This window comes from Nannospalax galili, unplaced genomic scaffold (genome assembly GCF_000622305.1).
Source record: "Nannospalax galili isolate Female #2095 unplaced genomic scaffold, S.galili_v1.0 scaffold406, whole genome shotgun sequence".
NCBI lineage: Eukaryota > Metazoa > Chordata > Mammalia > Rodentia > Spalacidae > Nannospalax > Nannospalax galili.
Genome location: NW_008357033.1, coordinates 8,270,259 through 8,297,308, shown reverse-complemented (window position 1 = coordinate 8,297,308; position 27,050 = coordinate 8,270,259). Strand labels below are relative to the sequence as shown.

The following is a 27,050-nucleotide window of genomic DNA, read 5'->3' as shown; positions in this document are numbered from 1 at the left end:
TTTTCTGGAGAGAAGATTTGACCTGGAACTCACTCTGTGGCTACTCATTACAATCCTCCTGCCTCAGCCTCTTGAGTGCCAGTATTATAAGCTTGAACCACTATGCTTGACTCATTCCTGTGATTTTTTTAAAAGTATTTTGGGCCTAGGAGATGGCTCAGCAGCTATAAAAGCTTGCCACTCAAACCTGATGACCTGAATTCGATCTCTGGGTCCCACTGTGGGAAAGAGAGAACTGACTCCACAGAATTGTCCTTAGACTCCACAGGACACCCGTATCCCCTGACACACACATAATACACACAATGATAATAAATAAAACTTTTTTTGAGCGACGTTCTCACTATGTAGCCCAGGCTGACCTGGAACTCGCTACAAAGACCAGGCTAGTCTTAAACCCACAAGGGGTATGCCACCATATCTAGTCATAAAACTTTTTTTAAAAACAGAGTATTTTATGGATTTAGGAACCTAGTTCAGTAGTACAGTATGTGCTTACCATGCATGAGGCTCCATGTACCCTTCCAAAAAAGAAAATTAAATTAAAATTGAGGTGTAATGTACTGAAATGCAGAGATTCTGTGTAGTTCAACAAATTTTTTAAAAATATTTTGTTTATTATTATTTTATTTTATGTGTATGCATGTATTGCCTGCATGTAGGAAGTGCGCCCATGTCATGCAATGTCTGCAGAGGACAGAAGAGGCTGTCAGATCCCCTAGAACTGGAGTTACAGACAGTTGTTAGCTGCCATGTGGGTGCTGGGATACAAACCCCGGTCTTCTGCAAGAACAGTCAGTGTTCTTATCTGCTAAGCCATCTCTCCAGCCCTAGTTCAATGAATTTTGACAAATTGACACACTGGTATAACTATCACTGGATCAAGATAAAACCCTTTATGTGCATGTGTTTGTATGTGCATTTGTGTGCCAGTGTATGTGTGTGCAGGTGTGCTGGTGCATGTGTGTGTGTGTGTGTGTGTGCACATGTATAGGTGTACTTGTGGAGGTCAGATGTTGATGCTAGGTGTCTTGCTCAATAGCTCCTCTACCTTTTGTGTGTATATGTGTGTGTATGTTCACATGTGTGCATATGTGTGTGGAGGCCAGATGGCAGCATCAAGTATTTTTCTCCATCACTTTATTTTCTGAGACAGGGTCTCTAACAACTTAGAGCTCACCCATTTGGCTGGACTGGTTTGCCAGCAAATCTCTGAGATCTTCTAGTCTTCTCCTCAGGACCCAGTCACAGGTGTGCACTATTTTGCCCCCCCCCCCTTTTTTTTTTGTCTTTTTGAGACAGGGTCTCCCTGTAGCCCCAGCTGTCCTGGAACTCACTATGTAGACCAGGCTGGCCTTGAACTCACAGAGATCCGCCTGCCTCTGCCTCCCGAGTGCTGGGACTACAGGCGTGTGCCACCACGCCCGGCTCTTGCCCCATTTTTTATGTCAATGCTATGAATTCAGTCCTCATGTTTGCACGACAAACAGGTTACCAAGTGAGTCATGTCCCAAGTCCCTGAAGATAAAGAACCTCTTCAACACCCCCAAAAGTTGTCTTGTGTTCTCTATCCCCCCTTAAATTAAAAAAAAAATGTTATTTGTGTGAGTGTTTTGCCTGCATGTAAGTGTACCACATGAATCCAGTGCCCTCAGAGGCCAGAAGAGGGCATCAGATCCTCCGAGTTAGAGACTGTTAGTTGCCATGTGGGTGGTGCAAGAGCAGCCAGTGCTATTAACTGCTGAGCCATCTCTTCAACCCCTCTACCAGCTTTTAAAACATTTTTTTGTGTGTGTATGTGTGACTGTGTGTGATGTGTGCATGTTTGGAGGCCAGATCATTTATTCTCTGCCTTATTTCTTTGAGACAGGGACTGTCACTGAACCTAGAGCTAAGCTGGCCAGCAAATCCCCAGTGATCCTCCTGTCTCTGCCCTCCACCCCAAGTGCTGGGTTACAGGCATGCCTGGCCACATTTGACTTTTTGTGTACATGATGGGGATTTAAACTTGGGTCCTCATGCTTGCACAGTATCTTACCTGCTAAGGCATCTCAGCTCCTCCCCGTCACACTTTCTAGGCAAGCATTATATCAATGGTCCCCACACCCAACCCTCCCTACCTCTTAAGATAGCCACTTTTGGATTTCTGTCAATGTGAATGAATTTTGCCAAGTCACTACCTCACATCAATGGACTTGTGCCAGGAGTGGTGGCTTACTTCTGTAATCCCAGCACTTGGGAGGCCAAGGGAGTAGAACACTCCAAGTCTGAGACCAGTTTTGGACTTTATTACAAGACTGTCTCAACAAAACAAAAGACAGACTTGCGTGGTATATATTGTTGTATGTCTTTCTTGCATTTCTGAAATCCTCAGGTGCTATTGAGCAGATCAGGGGTTAATTCCTTATATTGCTGAGTTCTATTGCACAGATGGAGCCGTTCTCCTCTGGCCTCTTTCTCTGAAGGTTCAGTTATCATATGGTTAACTGTAGCCCAGAAATAATGAATGAAAGATTCTACAAATAGGCAATTCATGAGTTGTTGAATAAATGTTATGACATCATATATTTATAATTATTCTGTTTTATTACTATTGTTCTAAGGGTGACTGATTTACAAATTAAATTTTATCTTAAATTATATGTACAAAAAAACCCGATTATGGGGCTAGAGAGATGGCTCAGCAGTTAAAAGCACTGGCTGCTCTTGCAGAGGACCTGAGTTCGATTTCCAATGCTCACATGGCAGTTAACAACTGTCCATAACTCCAGTTTAGGAGTTCTGATGACCTCTTCTGACCTGTGAGCATAGCAGGACATAGGTGCATGCATTTACACATATGTAGGCAATGCACTCATACACATAAAATAAAAATAATAAAATATTTTTTAAAACCCAGTATAAGCCGGGCATGGTAGTGCACGCCTATAGTCCCAGCACTTGGGAGGCAGAGACAGGCAGATCTCTGTGAGTTCAAGGCCAGCCTGGTCTACATAGTGAGTTCCAGGACAGCTCGGGCTACAGGGAGACCCTGCCTCAAAAAGACCAAAAAAACCAAAGCAAAAAAAAAAACCCTAAAAAACCAGTATAAACAGGTCAGTGCTGTCTGCATTTGCAGGCACCCCAGATACTGGGGGTCATAAAGCGTGCTCGGAGGGCAGGAACAAGGTTTCCATATCACAACCTACTCATCTGTCCTACAGATGATCAGTTGATTTGTAGGCATAGGATGATGAGTGAAGCTCCTGTGAGCATTATGGGAAAATCTTTTTGTAGACAGACCATTTCATATTTGTAGGAAACAGACTGCTGGGCTGTCAGGCAGATACATGTTCACTGTATGAGAAACAGCAAAGTGATTCACTTTAAAAAAAAATCTTTTTAATTTTTTATGTGTACAAGTGTTTTGCCTGCATGTAAGTGTACCATGTGTACAATGCTCATGGAAGCCAGAAGAGGGTGTCTGATCCCCTGGAAGTAGAGTTACAGACAGTTGCCATGTGGGTGCTGGGAACTGAACCCAGGCTCTCTACAAGAGCAACCAGTGCTCTTAACCACTGAGCTCTCTCTTCAGCCCCATGATTCACTTCTAAATTACAAAAATCATATACCTCAAGCAATACAGAAATATTATAAACTAAAAACCTGTTCCTTTTGGATCATAATAAATAAATAAATAAATAAATTATACATACATACACACACACGCACACACACACACACACACACACACACACACACACACACATATATATATATATATCCTGGTGTGGTGCTGCACATCTTTAATCTTAGCACTTGGAAGGCAGAGGCAAGCAGAGGTCTGTGAGTTCAAGGTCAGCCAGAATTACACAGTGATACCCTGACTCAAAATAGGTAAATAAAATTTTAAAAATATACACAATGTGGAGTTGGATATAGCTCAGCTGTGGAGTGTGTGTTAGTGTGTGGGTTCCATCCCCGGCACTGCCAAATAAATGAAAAGGACCGTAAATCTATCTGTTGCCCTCTACTCACAACTTTAGCTGTGTGATACTTGAGGTGTCTGCAGAGAGGGACACATCTTTTTATCACTTTTTGGGTTTGTTTTCATTTCCTTGTATGCACAGAGCTTCTTTAGGATTTGCTTAGCCAGTCAGCCAGCTGTGGTTTTGTTTTGTTTTTAACAAAAACAGTGTCATGTGGTTCCAGGTTCTGCCACTTGGTCAGTTCAAATAATGGTCCATTATGACCTGCCACTCAGCATAATGTCGGCAGAATGTCACACAGAGTGGCAAGTCCACTGTGCACAGCCTCGGTTTGTGACCCACTGACCTCTTCTATCCTAGCTGACCAACCAGACTGCAGCTCAGTGAGGGAGTCACCCAACCTAGTGCCTTCCAACTTGCCCTCAAGGCGGGTAGAGGTGCAGCCTGATCCATTTCCAGTGACAGCAACACCCTTTCTCTCTCTCTCTCCCTCCCTCCCTCCTTCTCTTGTGCCTCCCCCTGTAGCCCTAGAACTCACTATGTAGACCAGGCTGGTCTTGAACTCACAGAGATCCACCTGCCTCTGCCTCCCAAGTGCTGGGACTAAAGGCGTGCACCACCACACCTGGCAATCTTTCCTTCCTTTCTTTTCTTTCTTTCTCTTTCTTTCTTTCTTTCTTTCTTTCTTTCTTTCTTTCTTTCTTTCTTTCTTTCTTTCTTTCTTTCTTTCTGTCCTCTTTGTTTTGGTTTGCTTTTTATTTTTAAGACAGGCTCTCCTCATAGTCCTAGCTGGCCTGGAACTCACTATGTAGATCATACTGGCCTTGATCTCACCGAGATCTTCCTGCTTCTGCCTCCTGAGTACTGGGATGAAAAGTGTGCTGCACCACACTTGGCCACATTTCTTTCATGATACAGGATCTCACTCAAGCGGTCCTTCCGCCTCAGTTACCAGGCTGAAACTGCAGGTGTGCACCACTGATTGCACTGCAGATGCTTACTGAATACCTACTGCATAGCAGGCACAGCCCCAGGGGTAGGGGGACAACATTAAATCAGCTGTCCATGGTTTGCTGAAGGATGAGGGAGGGCAAAACCAACATGCTGGAGTAGAGCACTGGGTAGGAGGCAGGGAGAAGATGGGTATCAGGAGGTTAATGAACAATCCCAGGCCTTTTATGCTGAGGGCAGGCACACGGGAACGAGTGGCAGGTGTGCGGAAGAGTGAACCATTGACTGTGGAGTTCTAGGACTGTGGACTTTGGGGTCATCCAGCCAACCTGCCCTGCCTACCCACCTCAGGGACTAGATGCTCAGCTGAGGCCTGAGTGAGGCTTTGTCAGTTAGGGGGAAGGGAAAAGCACACCCATCAAACCACCCATTGTTCAAATACAGTTTCCCCACCCCTGCTGCGTCCACCACCACTCTGATTATGTAAAACTTCCCTTCTAAGAGGTTGATTTAAGGACACTGGGAAGAGCAGAACTTTTTTCCCCCCTGCGTTCTGGGGATGAAACGGGTGGAGAGTTTCCACTGGTGGGCAGGTCTATACTGAGCCACACCTTAGCCCTTTGCCTCAGTGTGTGGACTATGTCAGATCCTGGGTTGGGAACAGAGTGTGAAGGAAGTGTCCCAAGGGTAGGCTGCTTGAGAAACACTCAGAATCCAGGACCTGGCTTCCCAAAGGCTCAGAAAAGAGCCTGGAGCCTGGCACTGGTGCACCTCTCAGGCCAGGGCCAGGACTGGGATGCATGGAGGAGGTGTAGGGACAAACAGTCTGCCCAAACCTATTGGACACCCAGTGGGCAGGAAGTGTTTGTTGCCAGGCCCACCCTTCTCTTGGGCATTTCAGTCTGCTTACCTTGACCCTCTACTCATCCCCTCTGAGCCTCAGTGTCCCTATTAAGTGGAGTTTTTAGACCAGGTCTCCGAGTGGGGACATTCTAAGCATTCTGTTTCCATGGTTTTTTAACACAGAGCACAAATGGCACTGGTGGTGGGGCGAGGGTGGAGAAGCATGGCTGGGTATCAGCAGTCATGCCTACTGGGTGAAGGATAGTGGACCGGGCTCTGCCTTCTTGCCCCAGAGCTAATCAGCCCCGATGGAAGACTGGTCTTCATTCCATCACCAGATGCCACCCTCCTATCCACAGTTTTCTCACCAGTCATCATGCCTTCTGTTCACCTCTGTGCCAGCCAGGTGCCCTCAACTGAGCATGCTGCCCTGTTGCTGAAGAAGCCCTCAGTTGGCTCCACAGTGTTCTGTGAAGTTCAGCCAAACTCTAAGTTTGGTGTTGGAAGCTTTTCACAATCTGGCTCACCTTGTAGTCTGGGTTCTGCCCTTAGCTGAGCATGGTTCCCACAAGGCCCTTCCTACCCATTGCTCCTTCTTCCCACTCAAGGGCAACTTGAAGCTTCCTGGTCCATGAAGCATTCCTTGACCCTGGGTGGTGCTTAACACACAGGAAGCCAAAGATCACAAGAGTCAGAGTGGACTTGAATTTCCAGTGCTTATCTCCTATAGCTCCATTCTCTGACTTGAGCTTGGACCTCTCTGAGCTTTCCTTTTATTCACCTGCCCACTGACTGGGATGCAGGTAGGTACTCCAGCATCTAGTGTAGGGGCCTGGCTCACAGTAGGTGCTCAGTACTCACATTGAGTGTATCTGCCCCCTCCCCATTCTGAGATGAGCCTGTGATTTGAACATCTGATGGTTCAGGCTTGGACCTACTCATTTATCCACCTAGCAGGCATCCCATGCCATGTGGATGTGGCCAGGGAACAAGACAGAAGGAAGGTATCTATTTGGCAAGGGTGGTGGATGTTCACATAGAATTGCTGAGGTGAACTTATAAAATCAAAGACCCAGTGTCAGACACTGTGATCCAGAGTTTGGATGCCCCTGGCTTCTTGGCTGCTGTGTGACCTAGGTAAGTCTTTGTCCCTCTCTGATCCTTGGGGTTGAGGAGACCACCTGCTGGGTAAAGGGGGAAAAGACCTCCATCTCCATGTGTCGCTGTGTGGGGTGCCACTCCCATGGGTCCCTTTAGCGGTACACCTGTCCTTCTATTGATTTTTCCAAGATGTCCGGACCCTCACATCTCAAAGGAGTTGGCCCAATTTAGAGACAGGAGTTTGAGAGCAGCACTGAGGAGAGCTGTGACTTTTAGTATGGGATATCGCCTTGGGGAACAATGTGGATTTTTGTACACTATTAGTAGGAGAATATAGAACAATATAGAACAAACGTTTAAAAAATAAGAGAGAAGAAAAGCCCAGGACTGCCAGTCCCTTCCAGAGGTGCTGTGGAGTCTATTTCTGTCTTTCATTTCTCATTGATAGAAGGTGGGTTTCTTTTAAAGATATTCTATGTAGGCCTGGCAGAATTGGCTCCCAGGGCTAGCTCTAGGTCTCCAGTGTTTTATGTATTGGGGTGGGGGTATTGAGGCTAAAACCCTGGATGGCAGGTAAACAACTCTACACCCTACAGCATTATTTATAAAGCGCTGATAATATTTCTTTGTGAGATTTTTTTTTTCCTGCAGCACCTTAGGGCTCAGTGGGGAGGTGTGCGTTGTGGACTGCTGCTGTGGGTGGTGCTAAACAGCAAATGTAGGTCCCCTTTGTGCTGCCTCATGTCCCCAAACCCTACAGGCTGCCACCCCTCACTGCAGTATTTTGCTGGCTGAAAGACACAGAAGGAGGAATTCCTGTTAATTCAAGGGCACTGAATCAGCAGAGCTTGGGAAAGAGGGAGTGCCTGCCTGACTTCCTTACCACTATATATGCGCAGCCTCCCACTGGGGCGGGTTTCCAGTCTGCAGGCAGGGTGCAGGGTGCTGGGTGTGCACCTGTGTAGATTTGTTCTTGTATGGGGTAGGGGCAGTTCAAGGCTGGAGCAGGGGAGTACAGGTGGCCATGAGTCACTTGGAGCGCTGATCTCCTCACTTGGGGGGCAGGGGGAGCGCACGCCCTCCAGCGCAGGGCTGGTGCTAACTCTTGCTTTGAGTTCTGGACCCCAGGCTTCAAGAAAGGCTAATTTGCTTCCTCTGAACGTAAGAAGTTCAGCCCTCTGCAGAGAGGAACTAAGGTGGCTGATGTCCTCAGAAAACCCCAAACCTGCCTTAGTGACAAGGGCCCAGATAGTAGGAATGGCTACCACCAAGTCCCACCTCCCTGGCAACCCTGCCTGAATGTCTGTCTTAGCCCAGCTGCCCACCAGCCCATTAGTCCTCAACTTCAAATTGCCATTACCTGAGGCCTGGAGGTCATGGCCCAGGAGCTGTTGGGGGTGGTTCAATACATTGTAGTTCTGTTGTGGGGTATTTAAATAAACACTTATAACAATGTAGACCAGCCCTCTTCAGACTGGGGCATTTCTTCCTTATTGGTTTCTAGATGTGATTTATCTTTTACATTTATTTATTTATTTATTCATTCATTCATTTATTTATTTATTTATTTATTTATTTATTTGTGTGGATATGTGTGGATGTGAATGCGCCACAGCACGTGTGTGCCTGTATGAGTCTGTTTTCTCACCATTTGGGACCTAGGGGTTGAATTCAGGTTGTCAGACTAGGTGGTAAATGGTTTTACCTGCTAAGACATCTCACCAGCCCTTGCAGATGTACCGGGGGGCTGGGGGTTCGAATCCATGTGAATATATGTCCATGGGATCTTAATTCCAATGCCTTAACCACTAGGCCATCCTGATGTAGGCTTGGTTTTTGGTTTTGTTTTGTTTTGTTTTGAGACAGGGTCTTACCTATGTAGCCTAGGCTAACCACAAACTCATGATCCTCCTGCTTCAGTCTCCTGAGTGCTGAGACTACAGTAGTCACCATACCAGGTTCTCAATCCTGCCACACTCTAGGTCAAGTTGGAGTCCCTATCTTGGGACCTAACATCTGGTGGTCTTTGAAAGTCGAACTGTGATAGCCAGCACACTGGGTGTATCTGTGGTCCCAGTTACTTGGGGCACAGAGGGGCAGGAAACAAGGGACTGAAGTGGAAGTGTGGCCAGAGCCCAGGAGTTGGGACAATATAGCCCCTGAGCAATATAGGAGATCAAGGCTGAAGGTCCCTCCCAGCCCAAAAACTGAAAATAAGCATAACATGGCACTGTCCATCTCCGTACTCCTCACTTCAAGGCTTTCCTGGGGCAGGTGACTGGCCCAAGGTCACAGGGCTGGGAACTGGCTGAGCCACCCTTGGGCCAGTGCCACCTTGGAAAGGGTTCTGTGGGGAAGCCGCTTTCTACCCAGCAGAGTCAGTGGTCCAAAAAGCCACAGGAGGCTCTTCCAGGCAGCCAAGTCGGATGTAAGTCAGGGGAGAGCCCAGGGCCAGCCAAGCTCAGCAGACAGCTACTGGCTCTAGTCAGTGTGTCAGGACAAGGCCCACAGCAGGGTCTGGAATGCTGCCTGTTTGGTGGGGAGCCTTTGGGATAGGCTTTGGGCTCCTAGAAGACAACATGGAGTCTTCTGGAGTCCCCAGAGGCAACACATCCCTTAAATAGTATCCTGTTATCTAGATAAAATTCAGGGTGGGGTTTGGCAGGAGTGGCTGTACTGAAGGCCACCCCCTGACCTGGGACTGGTGCTGGCTTTCTGGAAAGATGGATTTTCCTTGAAACCACCTGCTTTGAGGATGGAGAAAAGCCGCGTGGTCGGCTGCCTGCCTGGGGCTTATGTTTGTCATCTGGCCTCAGCAGTTCAAAGCATGGGACAGATGAGTGTCTGAGTCCTTAGACCATGGTGGTCCTGGACCGTGAATGCAAGACATCATGTAGGAGCTGAGAGGTAATGTCGCCCCATCCAGACCTGGTATTAGAGCTAGGGCAGAGCTTGTGAGCTGGTGTGAAGAGTCCTCCAGATGTTTCACATGCCTTCCTGTGAGGGCTGGTGTACACTTCTCTTCCTGTGTGCCCACAGGTGAGAGGAGGGTCAGGCCTAAGCATTGCAACAGGCGTGTGGCAGCTAGAATGCCAGGGCTGTGGGGTCCTCAGATGTCAAGTCATCTGTCACCTGCATCCTCCCCCTTGGTTCCAATGGGCCAAATCTCAGAAAGAGAACAAGCATAAAGTGACACAGCAAATTCAAGTCAGGGCATAGGTGTCAGACAGACAGATATGCACACACACACACACACACACAAAGAGAGACACACATACACACTACGTTGCTGGGGATGAACCCAGGGCCTTGCTCATACCAGGTGAGTACTCCACCTCAATCCACATCCCTGGGCATTTATTTTTTTATGTGTGTGTGTCCCCTGATGTGGGTGTTGGGAACTGAATTCCAGTCCTTTGCAAGAATAGCAAACACTCTTAAGTGCTGACCCATCTCTCCAGCTTCCCTGTTTAATTATTTCTTGAGGCAAGGTCTTTCCATTTAGCTCAAGCTGGCCTCAAACACACTGTGTAGCTCAGGTTGGCCTCCAACTCATGATCTCCTGTTTCAGCCTAATGAGTGCTGGGATTACAGGTGCTTGTCATCACACCTTGCCAAGAATGGATTCTTGTGGTTGTAATGGGAAGAACTCAGTTCAAATTAACTTTAGAAATCAATTGAATATTTACCAATCCTTTAACTGAAGAAACTAGATCATGTACTTCAGGCATGGCTGCATCCAGGTGCTGAGCCATCATTGGTCTGCTTCTTTCTCTCCAGTTTGGGCTCTGTGTCCCTCAGTTCCTACTTCATTCTCCCTGGGGGTACCTCAGCTCTTTCAGTGGAACCCCATCCTGACAAGCCATTTCAACCTAGGAAGAACCTTCTTTTAAAAAATTATATTATTGTGTGTGTGCATGATATGTATATGTGTGGGTATGTACACCATGGCAAGCATGTAGAGATCAGAGGACAACTTTGGAGTCAGTTTTTGCCTTCCACCTTTGTGTGGGTTCTGGAGATTGAACTCAGGTCACCAGGCTTACAAGGCAAATGTCTTTAACCTACTGATCCATCTTTTGGCCCAAGTCTTCTTTTCCCCCCAGTATTTTTTTTAAATTTATTATTTTTATTTTATGTGTATGAGTGTATTGCCTGCATGTATGTGAGTGTACCCATGTCGTGCAATGCTGCAGAGGTCAGAGGAGAGCTTCAGATTCCCCTGGAACTAGAGTTAAGGACCCACCGTGTGGGTGCTGGAAATCAAACCTGGGTCCTCTGCCAGAGCAGTCAGTGCTCTTAACCGCTGAGCCATCTCTCCAGCCCCTCCCCCCAGTATTTTTAACAAGAGTTCCTCATTCCTATTGTCTGGGCATGGTCAAGTCCACACATGAGCCAATGGTGATGACCCTCTTTGATTGGTCAGACCTAGCTCACATTACACTTGAAAGTAGAAAGTGAGGTCTGGCCCTGAGACCCCATAGGATGGATTCAATGCATGTGTGTCTCTTGGTCAAATCAAATCGGGCCGTCCCCCCTTGGAGTGTGAGTGCCAGCAAGCTAAAGCTACTGGGACTGCAAACCATGCTTATCCTCCTGTCTGAGCTGTGCTGGCCTCCCCTTACTAGTGAGAACTCATCCCACATAGAAGGACATCCATCCTTCACGGTTCCTTGAATGTTGTGCTGGGAACTGTGCTTTTAAACACATCCACTCCATCTTTCCCTTTATCTTTCTTCCTTTGGCACCACCCAGGAGAGTCAGGTACACATTACCACTTGCCACTTCTGTACCTCACCCATGGCAGACATTACTAGTCCACCCCAGCCTCTACAGAGCATGTGTCCACCTGGGAAGTGGAAAGTGGAAGAGGCCTCAGCGGCTTCTTACTCCTATCTCAGCCACACCATATGGTTCTGGGCTCTGAAAGCAGGGATCACAGATTCCTAGGCCCTGCTGTGATCTCTCTGTGGTCTCTGCCCTGTACATTGTCTGGCACATGGTAGGTGCCCAGGCAGTCCTTGACTCTTCTTCCCACATGACGCCTTGGACCCAGTGGGTGCCCTAATGCAATAATGAGGGGTCTGATGAGAGGCCTCTGTGTTAGTGATAGCTTTGCTCAGAGTTGGGAAAGAAGGTGGGGCTGTAGGGAGGAGAGGAGCGGGGTTGAACAGAGGCCACGTCTTCCCAACCCCCCATGCACCACTAATTCCAGTTTGAGTGTTTGTTGAAATCTTAGATCTCTACCGATAAGAAACTCTTTCCTGGTTTTCCACATTCTTATGTTCCAGGAAAGCTGAAGAGCCTTCCTGCCTCAGGCCAGCAGCACTGAGGGTGGCCTGGGAGGCCAGTCCCTGTGCTCTGCCCCCACTTGTCTGTTTCTAAAGAACAGAGGTTCCCTGTTAAGAAAAAAAACTAAAACTAAACAAGAGGCTAGGCGTGCAGCTCTGTTGAACTCTTGGGGACCATCCACAAGGCTCTGGGTTCAATCCACATTACTACAAAACTGACCAAGTAAATAAAAATTAAAAACCACAGCAGAATCCATAAAATAGGTTCTGGGTCATTCTCATTGGAGAATTGCTGGCTCAGCAAAGTTCAGCTTTCCTTGGCATGGTGGTTCTTAGAACATTTAATATGGTAATTGGTGGTCTTTGCATTCTTTAAGAATCTTGGGGTTGGACTGCCATGATGGCTCAGCCACTAAAGGTGCTTACTGCCAAACCTGATGACTTGAGTTCGATCCCAGTACCCCCATGTTGGAAGGAGAGAACCTCTCTTGCAAGTTGTCCTCTGACCTCCACATGAGTGTGCGCACACACACACACATACAAATACATAAATGTAATAACATTTTTATTTATTTTTAATAAATGTAATAACATTTTAAAACAAGTATCTTGGGGGCCTTTCCACCTCCCTGTCTAGCCTTGCCCTGTTCATAGGGAATAGCCAGTCAGACTTGGGACCTGGGCATGTGATGGAGCTGATAGGAGTATAGGCTTTCCAGTCTGATCTGGCAGGTGGCTCATCCACGTGCACCATCAAGAGGGACCTTTCTTGCCCCTCAACCCACCAGGGCTGTAGGCGGCTCCCCACAGCATTCTGTAGAACTTGGGCCGACTGGGCTCAAGGGCACTGAATCCAGAGGAAGGATTCATGCTGAGCAAGTGTTATGTGTGTGTATGTACACATGCGTCCATTTAATTGGGTCTGAGTTAGCATGTGTAAGAGTGGGGGTTTGTATTTACCTATGCATGCTTGCAACTCCGCAACCCTCATCCCTGGTCCCAGGCCCCCCAAGTCAGGGAGGCCCCTCCCCAGTATGTATGTGTCTGGGGTCAACCACAGTCAGGACTGGGCACATAGGTCCTGACCATACCTCTTTGCCTCCTCTTTGTTCAGGTGCAGAGACAAAGCCACAGCCTCACTGGAGGAGCCTCTGAAATGTAAGTAGCTTTCAGCCTCCTTATAGGCTCAGGCTCAGCTTGACCCACAGCAGGATCCTGGGGGCAGGGGAATTGGGGGAAAGGGGCTATAGGTCAGTGCCTCCTCCAGGTTCTAGAAGACAAGATACCCGAGGTGGCCCCAGCACCTTATCCCTGGCACTTCTGTGTGGAGGGTCTCCTGGCTCCTCTCTTTCGGTTCCCTGTGTGTGCTCTGACCTGCCTGTACTCATACTGTGCCAGAGAGTAGCCATGACAGGTGTCATGTGAGAATGGAAGCCTGAATGAGTTGATTGAGATTAGGGCCAGACCCACATTCAAGGGTGCCCTGACTACAGACAAGTTGCTCCGGGAATTGGGGCTTTCATCACAAGCCTGTCTCATCTCTTCAGCTTTGTGCGTGTAAGTTGCTAGGGGTGGATCTATGCTCTGTGCTCTACCACTGAGCTACAGCCTCAGCTCCACTAAAGGTTTTATTTGAACAAAATTGAAAACCTTTGGCAGAGTTGCTTTCCTTATCCACGTCTCTGCTCTACAGAAAGAGTCACATGAATATTGTTTTCGCTGAATCATTGGGGAGTAAGTTGGAAGTAGGGTGCCCCTTTCCCCCAGTCCTTCAAATATTTCAAAAGCGTAAGGCCATTGTCTTATATAACCACAGCCCAATTATCAACCCAGAACATTTAACATTGGCACAGTTCTCTTATCTAATCTGTAGCCCTTAATGATGCTTTGCTGATTGTCCGGTATTTATTGCAGCCTGCTTTCTTTCTCTTGTCTTTTTCTTACCACCCCCCCCCCTTTTTTTTTAGTACAGGATCACAGTAATGTCTTTAAGAGGGATTTAATGTTGTCTTCTTCAGGCTGATTTGACTGATTTTAAACTTGGGGCTTTCAAAGCCCTTTACTCCTGGCACTCAGTACTACTCGATGGTGCTACACATTGGAATGCTCCCGGGCCCTGCCCTTCCCAGCTGCCAGCCACTCCCCGTCCTGCTACTTTGCCAATCTCATGACCGACCTGTGGAACCCTGCTCTTGAGAACTTGAGAACCTTCCTGGACAGAGATCTCTTCGTTTCTAATCTCTCTCCTCCCTGCGTCTCTTCCTCTTTTCTCTTTTCCCGGTTCTGGTGACCCCTCAGCCTTGCACAGTGCTCCCCCCTGAGCCATGCCCCCAGCTTCTAAGGGGGACAGTCTCTCACTGGGGTAGGGTTGGGGTATGGTCAATGTGGGGTCACGAGTGAAGCCAAGAATGAGAGAAAAGTCAGTTTGTCACCCTAAGGACCTTTGGTGGCGATCACTGGTGGCTGGACCCAGTTGCACTTTTGCTGTCCAGCGCACTTCCTGGCCAGGTGTGCTCCCACATCACAAACAGCCAGCTGGAGACCATGTGTTCTCTGATGTCAGACATGCCCCCAGCAGCTCAGAGCACCTCCCTGAGCAGCTGCTAAGTGGGCAGATAACTGGCTCTGTGAAGAGTCTTCCTCTTAATCAACGGCCATGTGTCATGGATGCTCACCACCAGTGGGTTCTGGACTCACCTAGAGGTGTAACACCTTAGCTTGGTGCAGCCCCAAGAGTCCTAGGAAGTGGGAGACCTTCCTGTCTGTAACAATGACAGATGAGCAGGTGGAGTGCTTACTCTGTCAGGCGTGGTCACACCCCTCAGTAACTCAGGTGCAGATCTGAAATAGTGCTGTGCAGTTTGGGAAACTGAGGCTGAAAAGTAAACAAGCCCCTCCCAAGTTTCCACAGCTACAAACTCACTTGTCAGACTCTGGTGCCCACACTGTGGCACTATCCTCCCCACCCACAGGCTGGGAGCCCCCTCCATACCCAGCCCCTTCCCCTCCCCAAGGCCTTCCTGCTGGTTAATGAGTAGCCAAGGGCATTGGAAACCAGGGACTCAAGGCTGGAATGTGAGTTCTGCTTATAGATAAAGAGTCTTATGCAAGTGGCCAGCCCCATGGGGCCTGGCAGCTTCATAGACAAAAAGCAGAATAGATGGACCACCCTTCAGAGTTTCCTGATGCCTCTCCTGTGCAGCCCTCCTGGCTTGCTCCATCTGAAAAGGCTCATGTTCTCTGCTCCACCCCCATGTGGCGGGTAGTGGGATTCAAAGGGAGCATCTCACACAAGGGAATAAGCCTAACTATCACCACAGCCATCACGGAAGTCTGAGTTCTGGGTGTGCCCTGCCCCCACACAGTAAAAAGGGCCTCTGGCCTTTGGGTTTCCCTCAGAGAAGGGATGATATTATCTGTTCAGCCTTGTGACAGAGGCCATAGAGCTAAGGTCAGGCAGGCCCCTACTCATTCTAGCTCCAGGGCTGAGATGTGGCTTAGTGGGCTTGTACAAGGCCCTGGGTCCCACCCCCAGAACCACAAGACAACAGAAAAGCCCCCAGTGGAGATAAAATCCAGCTCCAGTGTGTGCCTGCTGTGAGACCTGAAGGGAGTGCCTGACTGACTCTGAGTCTCAGACTCCCCACTGTAAATGGAGCTGTCACAGCCAGGCTGTCCAGCATAGCATAGGGGAGGCAGAACAGGGTGACATCTAGACTTGGTGAGCACAGTGGGGTCTTTTGGACTCAACAGGACTAACAGAATCAGCACCAAGCACCCCATTTAGAATTTCTCATTGAGGGATTTCCTAAAGCAACTGTAACCCCAACTGACAAAGTGAATCTGAAGATCAGCCACTTCTAGGGTACTGATCCCTGGGGTGCTGCCCTCTGGGGTGCTGGGCAATTTAAGGAAGATGTTGTAAGCAGGGTATGCCTCCAGCTTGCTGTGATCTGGGTGGCAGTGCAGCAGCTGTGACAAACTCCAGTGTCCCTGGAAAGTGCCACCTCATCTCTGCTCAGAAGAGTGTGAACCTCCATATCTGCTACTTGGAGGGCCTCATCAGTGAGAAAATGGCATTTGTTGGGTTATTTGGTTTACCCTGATTATAAAAGTCATATATTTTAAATACAGAAAACTCAGCACTGAAAAGCAGAAAAAAGGAATAAAATTTCATCCATGGTTCTTCCATGCAGAGGGATAACCACTGTGTAATGGAACAGGGTATGCATGTGTGTGTACATGTGTCTGTAAGCTGGGTGTGGTGGCACGAGCCTGTCATCCCACTGTCTGGGAAGCTGAGGCAGAAAGATAACTTTAGCCCAGGAGTTTAAGGCCAGTCTACGCTGCATAGTGAGACACTGCCAAAAATAAAAATAAAAAAACTTGGAGCCTTGCCACGTTATCCCAGCTGCCCTGGAAACCCTTTAGGCTTTTGCCATTATCCTGCCTCAGCCTCCTGAATGTTTGGAATCACACGTGCCTGGCCAACATTTTCCTCAAGTAAGTGAGACAGCACAGCTGTGTGGAGCTGGCAAACCGCTGAAAGAATACAAATGAATGAGGGATGGTGGCACAGGACCTTGATCCCAGATTCTGGTGACTGAGGCAAGAGGATAGCTGAAAGTTTAAAGTCAATCTGGGCTACATAGAATGTGCCAGGCCATTTGAGGAAAGCCTTTCTTTCTTTCTTTCTTTCTTTCTTATTTATTATTATTTTGTTTTATGTGTATGAGTGTATTGCCTACATGTGTGTGAGTGTACCCGTGTCGTGCAGTGCCTCGGAGGTCAGAAGAGGGCTTCGGATTCCCCTGGAACTGGAGTTAAGGACAGTTTGTAGCTGCCATTTGGGTGCTGGGAATTGAACCCAGGTCTTTTGCAAGAGCAGTCAGTGCTCTTAACCACTGAGCCATCTCTCCAGCCCTGGAAAGCATTTCTTTAATGAATCCCCCAGTGGGAAATTATTTTCATTTTCTCTTTCTTATAAAACCTTGGCACTTCTCTTTTTAATTGTGATAAAATATACATAATGAGTAAATTGATCTCTCTTTTTTTTTTTTTTTTTGGATGGGGGTTGGGTGCTAGAAGTAGAACTTAGGTCTTCCACAGGCTAGGCTGGCCCTCCTTCACTGAGCCCCACCATAAGCACTGTATGGAAGGCTCAGCAGGGTTGACAAGGAGCACATGTGGGCATCTTGTACCTTGATCTGGTCAAGAAACTGGACTTGGTGACCCAGTGCAGAAGCCCAGCCCTCTTCCCATGCTTGGGATGGAACCCAGGGCACATGCTAGCTCTGCCACTGAGCTACATTTATGCTCTGGGTATACTTTAATTAATTAATTAATTAATTAAGTTTTTTTAAAAATGGATTCCCCTTGTAGCCCCAGCTGGCCCGGAACTCACTGTGTGGAGCAGGCTGACCTTGATCTCACAGAGATCTGTCTGCCTCTGCTTCCTGAGTGCTCGGATTAAAGGTGTGTGTCACCACACCCAGCCCTGGATATCCATCTTTAAGATGCGAGGACCCATGATCAGATCCCCAACCCTCTAGAAATGGCCCTCTTTAACACTCCTGTTCAACATCAGTGACAGCTCTGGGGCACTGAGAAGGAGCAGCAGTCTCTCCCTGGGGACTCTTCTGCCTTTAGGGCTTCAGGGAATAGAGGATTTAAAACCCCATCCCAGAGCCGCAGCCCCTAGTCTCTCAGTCTTCCTAATTTGGAGAAGACAAGAAAAACCCAGAAAATAAGTAATGGCTGAGAATAGCAGGCCCTCTCGGAGGCTGCAAAACAAACCCTACCCTCTAGTAACCCCGAACACATCCCTACCTCCTACAGCCTTTGTGAAAATGGATTTGAGGTGATGTAACACAGAATTTCCCTTCTGTGGGGAAAAGGAAGGAAAAACTGAAAGTTCTTGGTACAGTGATGGGCACAGAGTAATTTCTCAATAAACAGTGCCTGTCATTGCTGTGTGTCCCTGTGGCTGGTGTGATTGTCTGAGCCCCTCTGTCTTAGAAGACAGTATCTGCACTGTAGTTCTCACAACGCTTTTCCGTGTAAGCTCTTATGTCATTGTCCAAGGTACTTATTATGCGCCATGCCACAGGTGAGAAAATTGGGGCTCAAGAAGACTGTGACAGTCTGTGTGTCTATATAGCAACTGCTAGGACAGGAGCTGTCCCACAAAATCCAGGGCCATTGGGTGTCTCTCTGGGCTCCATCTGTGTTGGACTTGGGTGACAGTGCCCTGGGTGAAGCTTCCTGTACTTGCTTTTGGTCCCAGCAGGGGGCATGGACATTTTGTCAAAGAGGTCTTTTCACAGCTTCAGACCAGAGGTGCTCACCACACCTAAGAGAAGTTTCTGGGCATTATTTCTACCTGTTCATCTATCCTCAGCCAGTAAGTGATAAGCCTAGAAGTCCCAGTTCCCCAAAGCAGGCATTTCCTGGACTCATGGGTGTATAGATGACCCCCTGGGTTTGAAGGGTTGGCTTCAAGCTCCCCTTAAGGAGGGACCCCAGCATCTTTACCTGTTTCCCACCAACCTGCGGTGGTGAGGGTGGGGGTGGGTGACTTGGACCAGTGGCTGCTCCTTCACATTAAAACAAAGGAATTGAAACAGTTGTTCCCAGATAGGCTTCTCAGGTGACAGTGACTGGATGTGGAGCCCTCCTCTGCCATTTAGTGGCTAGGTAGCCTGGTATGTGGGGCTCCCCTCTTTCAGCTGAGTGCTCTTGTCTGTAAAACATGTGTTCTGTGGGGTCTCTAGGGCACAGGGAAGTGCAGACCCTGTCCTGGACCCCTTCCCAGCTTCAGCCCCAGTCTGGCAGCCTAGTGGCACGCCCTCTGTGGGGTCATATCTCCTCTCCAACCCTCATTTTGGCTGGCACCCCTCTGCTTCTCATTTTCCATGTGACTTAGCCCCTATCTCCATCCCTATCCCCCCATTCTCATTTGCACCTGCATACCTGCCCTTCACCCGGCCTCCTGTTCTTGCTACCTTCTGACCCAGGGAGGAAGACAGTTTCTTGTAGGTTTTCAAGGTTAAGCTGTCTTTTTAGCTGGTTTCACTGCCCTGATAGACTTTTCCAGACATCCTGCCAGCCTCTGATCATCCCTCCCATGGGACTTTGTTTTGTCCACTAAGCTACAGGAGACATAGAGACGAGGTTCTGAAGAGGAATCTAAAGTTGGGGCCAGATCAGTGGAAACAAGATTACAATTGATTAGTAATGTCTGTCAGGAGGACAGGCTGGAAGAAGGTGGTATGTATGTCATCTGTGTGACATCCCCAGTAATGGACACCTGCTTGAGGAAAACCGCATAGAGATAAGGAAAAGCCCAGAGAGCTTCAAAAGGTCTCCAAAAGCAGCAGGAAGAGGCTTCCTCTGGGTGGAAAGAAGGGAAGGCGGGGCCTGTGGAAAGAGAGTGCCTGACCTTGTTTTTCACACCAGGCAGCCAGAGTATTCAGTCTCTTGTATTATACTGGGCTTTGTGTTTTGTGCTAGGGTGTGGGTAACACAGGAATCTCTCAGAACGCTGGATAGGGTTGCCAGATAAAATACAGGGCACTGGCTCAGTGAGAATTCACATGCACAACAAGCCATTTCTCATCATGTGTAACAAATACTGAGGCTTTGCTATGCTCTACTGCTGTCCGCATGCAGGCATCTGGAGTCGGCCTGGTGGTCTCATCGGGTCTGGTTCATGTTTACTGAACCACGTCTGGTTCATGTTTACTGAGCATGTGCTGGATGCTGGAACAGTCGTGTCCTCTGAGCCGAGGGACTCTGTAAGGAAGAGTCTTGATACATAGAGAAAGATTCCAGGCCTAGAGAAGTGCCAGGCCGCAGATCACTTCTGCAGCCATGTACTGTTAGCGAGTTGTCCAGGCCTGGGCCCCACCTTCTCTTCCTTCCTTGGGGCTGCTTTGGTTTAATGTGGCCCCCAAAGGTCCCCAACATGTGCTACTACTTGGAGGTGGTAAACCCTTTAAGGGGTGGGGCCTACAGTAGAGAAGTCCCGTTTTTGAAGGGGACTGTGAGAATTGGCCCCTATTCTTCATGTCTCACATGTCACTCAGGTACAAAGCAATAAGACCAAGAAGCCATTTGTGGAAACCTCTGAAACTGTACCAAAACGAACCTTCTCTCTATAAGCTACTTATGTGGGGTATATTGCTATAGTACTGGGAAGCTGACTAGCCCTACTGGCCCTCTGGATTTGTCCTTCTCACAGTTGAGAGAATAGATCACTTATTCAGCATTCGCTTACTCATTCTTTTGGTGAGCTGAGTACCTACTGTATACCAGACACACTGCAGGACAGTGGGAATAGGATAAGGAACAAGGTGGCAGGGGAGAGATGACAAATGTTCAGCAACCAGTATCAGATGTTAGCACCCACAGGACCAGCTCCTCTTGGTGCTAGAGGGAGGCAGTTTGGAGTCCAGGAGTCATACCCCTTTTAGAAATAAAATCTGAGGTCCAAGGACACCATGAATACTACAAAAGAATGGACAGACGAAGCAAAAATAACTCGGCAAGGCAGATTTTATTTTTGCAAGCAAGCACATCCAGCCCTGAAGTTGGATAGGTTTTTACCCTGATGCAAGAGTACTGTGTCTTTTCCACTGGCTGGGGTCTGACCGCACAGTCTTTCACAGCTGGCTAGCTTTGAAAGAATCAGTGCAAAGGAAATGAAGGCGATGGAGTAAGGGGTTGGGTGAAAGGGAAAGGCTCAGCTACCTGAGGCCACCAGGTTTATGCAACAGGGCATTTGCATAAACAAAAGTTTTACAAGGTAGGACTTAAAAGATTTGAATTCTTTGTCCTAAATCAAAATTTTACAGTGTTTGACAGAAATGATTGATAAAGTTTCTTTCACCTCCTTGTGAGCCTCTCCTGTCCATTTTCTCTTATAAAAAGTCTCCCTAGTCCAGGAGTACATCTCAGAGATGAAGCATATGCTTAGCAAGCAGATGAATAGAATAAAATAAAATAAAACCTTGCAAGGCTCAGAGAAGTATAGTGACCTGTCCAAGGTCACACAGCACTTAAGACTTCAGGCCCCTCCCTTTTCAAAATCACCTGGTGTTCTGGGAACAGCCTTTGCTGCCTCAGTTTCCCATCTGTAATGTGGGGCCTAGGGTGCCTGCTGGAATAGCTGGTCATACAGGAGAAAGCAGTTTTAAAAGCTTGATGCCAATGTTCCCTGTTAATGGGTCTTTGTAGTGCTCACTGCACAGTGCTCTTAGGAACAATGTCATACCTCAACAGACATTCAGGGACAGCTTTCACCCTATAAGAGACAGAACCAGAGTGACCTTTGCTCTTGGTTTTTGAGACAGGGTCTTGCTGTGTAACCCAGCTGGGCCCGGAATTTGAAGTGATTCTCCTGCCTCAGCTTCCTGAGTGCTGGAATTATAGGTGTGAGCCATCACACTTATCTCAGAGAGTGGCTTCAGGGGTGACAGATGCCCAGGCCCCATGGAGAGGAGAAATGCTAACCCAGTCTTGCCTGCCTGCTCTGCCTGTGGTGGAATCTGGACCTTCCCTTTGCCTTTAGCCTTTCCAGTCATTGAGAAAGTTCACAAGCTTCCAGCTCTGCTGTCCTGGGGAGAAGGGGCTGAGGCAAGCATCTGATGGCAGGGGAAGTTTGGGGGAAATCTCTGAAACATATGCAAACTGAGAATCGAAAGTCTGATCATTCAGTCATCAAAAGCTGTGGACTTTTGCTGGGTGTGGGTGCTAAGCCTGTAATCCTGGCATTTGGGAGTTGAAGGCAGGAGAATCAGGAGCTCAGGGTTATCCTTAGCTACATAATGAGATCAGCGGTCAGCCTGCGCTACATGAGACCTCATCACAACAATCAGACAGGCAGGTGGACAGACAAAACCCTAATGGGCTTTTCTAGTGGCCCAGTTCTGTTCTTAGGGACTTGGTGGTGAGTGAAGCTCTCCAGTCTGGAGATTTCCAGAACATGGATTCTGTGAATATGTCTTAGTTGTGTGTGTGTGTGTGTGTGTGTGTTGGAGGCGAGGGGGAGCGGTTTGTGCTGGGGATACAAGCCAAAGCCTCTGATTACCAGGCACACTCCAGCACCGAGTTCATCCCATACCCTGTGGAGATGCTCTGGATGCAGGAACCATTTTCATAAGTCTTGAGGGACAGCAGCCAGCCAGGTGGGCAAAAGACTAGACACACAGAGGCAGCAGCAGAGAGTGAAAGTGAAGAACTTTCAGGAAGCCGAGCAAGGCACAGTTTGACCTGGCTTATGTCTTTGGCAGTGGAGAGGGTAAAGGGACTGAGATTCACCTGGTGACCTCTGCTGTCTGATATTATGCCCAGGAATTGGTCTTGATCCACTTTGAGGAATCAGCCCCTGGGGACCAGGTGCCTCTTTAAGGTGGTGACTGCCATGTTGTTTTGACAATAGTTGTGTTTGCTCAGGAAAAGCAGAGCTGAGCTTTGCCCACTGGCCTGTAGGAGAATCTCATTTCCCCAGGACCTAGGAGGAGCCCCATTCTGATGATCAATCTAATCTACCTAACTTGACACTCCACTTACAGGGCTTTGGGGATGGCTACAGAGAGCCATGCCCCCAAAGCCCCTTGTTTGACGTGGTGAAACTCAGAGTGCCTGGTGATTTTCCTGTGGGATACACCTCTAGCTCTGGGTTTGTTTCTGCCTCTCCCAGACCTGAGAAGAGCTGACCACTGTTTGTTAAAAGCTCATGAAATAAAAACTGGTTGATCTTCCTGGGCAGGGGGTGTGCTACGCCCAATGCATATCTGATCCTGTGCTGTGTGTGCCCAGGCTCTTCCTCCAACCTTGCTTTGTGTAATTTGAGATGGCCCATTTTGCAGATGATGCAACTGAGGGCCCCAGGGGGGAAGCCTGGGTTCTGAGGTCACCACACAGCTGGCTAGTGGCGCGTTAGGTTCTAGCCAAAATCTAGGTGAGACAGCGGAGGAAGCCAACAATATATGGGGTTCAGAGTTTAGAGGGGAGGCATCTCCTGCTATGGAACTCAAAAAGCAATGCTGCAGGAGCCAGGGGGACTGCCTCCTCTCCAGCAACAGCTGGTATTAATGTAGAACTCAGCAGGGGTGTGTGGGGGGGCATCAGAGAAACTCCTTGACCAAATAAATAGATGAGTCAATTAAAAAAGATGGATTTCTTGGCTATTTATAGCCATGGCCTGAATCTCAGGCATCCTTGCTCTCAAGGAGGAAAAGGAGACTTTTGAGGTGGCCCAGGCTGTATACTTAGTGACTAAGCTGATTGAGCCCTAGGCTGCAGAGGGTGGGATACTCTAAGAGTCAGAGTGACTGACAGCTCAGACTGACAGCTCTGGGGAGGAAAGGGGCAGGGCACTTTAACCTCTCAGAATTTAGTGGTTAAAGAAATGAAAAGGAAAAAAAAAAGCCCCTTCCTTAGTCAGAGGGGTCAGAATTTAGTTATAGCCAGTGTCCCAGACTCCCACCTGTTCCAAGTATAATTAAATGGAAAAGCACTTAGCAAGGCCCTTTGGCATGTGTCTGTCTGCTGCTGCCACCTGCCACCATACCATCATGCCATCATGCCACGTGGCTGCCACCCACCTCGTGATGATAACTGTGGTTTGGGCCCACTCAGGAGACCTGGAATCTATTTTTTGCTGGTTAATTTGCAAAATGGCCCCTCTGCTTTAGCACACTGTCAGTATCTTCCTGTGCCAAGTTGGGGGAGGGACTTTGTGGTGTCAAAAGTCATAACCCCAGAAGTACTTCTGAGTGCAGCATATCCTTCTTGACTGTGCAAAGCTTAGACAAGTTGCTTAAGGTTTCTGAGCCTCAGCTGGGCATCTTCAAAGTGGGGCGAGGGCTCTCATCTCAATGGGTAGTTGTTGGTAAGGATTAGATGCCAAGATCTTGGTATACACAGGGAACTGCTAGTGGCTGGGCAGGTGGACAGATGAATGTTCATGTGTATGGTATTTCTGGAGTGCTTTTGTCCCTGTAGGCTAAGATGCTATAAAGTCTCATTATCTTTGGACTAATTAGGAGATAAGTGAACAGCCACAATCACTGGAGAAGGATTTAAGGAAAGAAGGGAAATATTTAGCCTGATTAAAAAAGCTGCCATTAGCTAGAGTTATATAAAGCGCCCAGTGCTGTGCCAGCCACATCAGCTGCAGTTATTATTTCAACCATAGGAGAACACTTGGAATTAGAGGAACAAAGGGTTGCTATGACTACAGTAAACCCGGGTCCTCAGCGCACCTGGGTGAGGTCCAGCCCCTGCCCTGGAACAGAAAGCAATCTGAAGCCACCAGAGTAGATACAGGATTACTGTTGGGGGAACCAGTGCCTCTCTGCTGGGAGATGGGTGTGGGCTGGGCAGGAAGGGCTTCCTGGAGGTAGCATGGAACAGCCAGGGCCTCCATGGTGAGTAGAGGTGACGAGTTGGTTGGCGAACCCCACCCTCTGACTTTAGTTCCAAGGGACCTTTTATTTGTGTGTGTGTGTGTGTGTGTGTGTGTGTGTGTGTGTGTGTGTGGTTCTGAAGGTCGAACTGGAACCATTTGCAAGTCTCTGCCACTCAGCTATACCCTAGAGACTCCTTACAGAGATTTTTTAAAGATTAGGTTTTATTTAGGTGTTTATCTGTGCATGCTATATGTGTGCAGGTACCTAAGGATACCCCCAAAAGGGTGTTGGATCCCCTGGAGCTGGAGTTTCAGGTGGTTATGAGCCAACTGACATGAGAGGTAGGAATTGAACTTGGGTCCTCTGCAAGAGCAGCAAGCATTCTTAATCACTGAGCCATCTCTCTAGCCCCATGGATATGTATATTTAAGTTATAAATTACTTTTGCCATGATTTAAAAGAAACAACATTTTTAATCACAAAAAAATAGGAATAGGCTGAGGTACAGCTCTGTAAGTAGAGTACTCGCCTAGCATTCAAGACCTAGGTCACATCTAGGAAAAAAATAAAAAGACTACTGGTGATGACTTTGTCCCAAATGCACCTAGGCCACCAGCCTAGACAGCCATGGTAGGAGAGCTCTTCGGGAAGATGTATCTAGTCCTGATTACTGCTGTCCCAAGCTCTCCACTGTGGGCAGCTCCCCTGGGTGGACCTTAGCTCCTGGATACTGCCCATCTGAATGGGGTTTTAGTGTGAGCCTCTCTGTGCTTGTTTGGTACCAAGTAGTGACCCCCATCAGCAGGCATGATTGGCCCTCTGCCCCTCAAGGTTGATCGGTTGTGCTTTGTAGATGAGGATACCAAGGCAAGAAGTTAGCAGCCAGGGTTGCACGTGGCAGAGCTGGGATCTGAGTTGGGCCCTCTCCTGTATGGAAGCTCTGGGCACTGAGTTGTCAGGCCATCTGCCACTCAATGATGCCCATGTGAGGCATCTCAAGCTCCCAATGGGACCTTGAAGGACTTCAAGCAGTCAAATTGAGGGATCCCAATATTGGATTGCTGTGGTGGCAGCCATCCTGGAAGTCCCCAGTGAGGCCTCCTTGCTCCCCAAAGTCATATTTCCAGTTTCCCAAGGCCTCCACATGGCCCCTCCATAGTACCTCCCATTTCCCAGCCCACCTCCCAGGTTGCTGCCATCCCAGATGTGTGCCACCTGCCTCGAGTGCCTGGTGAACCTGTGCTGGTCCCCTTGCTCCTCCATACCACTCTTGCCTGAGCTACTCCCCCAACTTGGTTCCCTGGTCTTTATTGTGCTCAAATCCCCAGGGAGCCACCAACTCCAGGGACCTTCTCACTCTTCTCTCACAGACCCCAGGGTCCTTGATCATCTTATGTAGAAGATGAGGCCCTGGAGGGGCAGTAGAGGAGGTGGGGTGTTAGGGTGACACCTCATGTTTGAATTCTGGCCTTGGCTGAGAGCAAAGTGTGTGGGGTGGGGGGTGCGGGGGTCCTATGTTGGAGACTCAGCAGGGCTATGCCCAGAGTCTCAACTGCTTAGGGAGAATGTTGGTTAATTTTGGCACCATCCTGCCAGCCTGGGTTTTGAAGACCCTGTAGGGCCAGGTGCTACTCTGAGGACCTCTGTGTGAACCCATCCAATCTTAACAGTGCCACCAAGCAGGGCCTGTGTTCCAGGGACCAAGAATCCTGTTTCCCTATTGGATGGATATCTTTCCCAGAGAGAGGCCAGTGTACATGTGCCCATGTGGGGGAGGGACAGTAGGACACTGTACCTTTAGATGTGTAGGGTCCCCTTGGTTGGCCTGGCCTTGGTCAGCAGTGGTCACCTAGGGCCTCCAAGGCTTGCCTGCTGTTGGCATTCCATGGCAAGTGTCTCTCTGGCTGAGAATTCTCTACCTGCTTCCATCACTGTAGGGAGATAGATAGTCTCTCTGGCTGAGAATTCCCTACCTGCTTCCATCACTGTAGATAGATAGACTCTCTCTGGCTGAGAATTCCCTACCTGCTTCCATCACTGTAGGGAGATAAGAGTCCCTTCTCCCTCAGGTCCTGGACCAGTGCCCGAGGCACTATGCTGTCCACTGGAGATGCTGTGTGATGCTAACTTGTCCATCTCAGCTCTTACCAGGGGTGCTGGCTAAGGCAGAGTGCTCCTGGCTGCCCACCAGGATTGGGCTAGTCTCAAATACTTCTCACAGGCCCCACTTGACTGCCCAGACCCAGAAGTCACCCCAGCTCACCCCACCTGTCCTCACCTGTGTCTCTCAACTCCTTCCACTTCAGCAGGCTGATGAAGTGTTGGAGTTGGAAGGCAGTCTCTCTTGATTGCTCACTGGGTCACCTGGGGCCAGAGCACTTATCCCCCTAAACCTCGGTTTCCCCAGTTTTGAAATAAGGGTGGAAGTGGGTGTGATGAGAAGCAGTCACAGGAGTACCACAGTGACCCTCTCAGATCTG

The 27,050-nt window shown here is 48.5% G+C and overlaps 1 protein-coding gene across 3 annotated transcripts in view; it reads left to right on the top strand.

The window, feature by feature from the left end:
- The window catches only part of Slc6a6 (solute carrier family 6 member 6), an 84,831-nt gene that overhangs the window by 5,646 nt on the left and 52,135 nt on the right, over positions 1-27,050 (top strand). For all 3 annotated transcript variants that reach the window (XM_029557030.1, XM_008854936.3, XM_029557031.1), the window contains exon 2: positions 13,269-13,312. The gene's annotated coding sequence lies outside the window, so the exon portion shown is untranslated. The remainder of the gene's footprint in view (positions 1-13,268; positions 13,313-27,050) is intronic.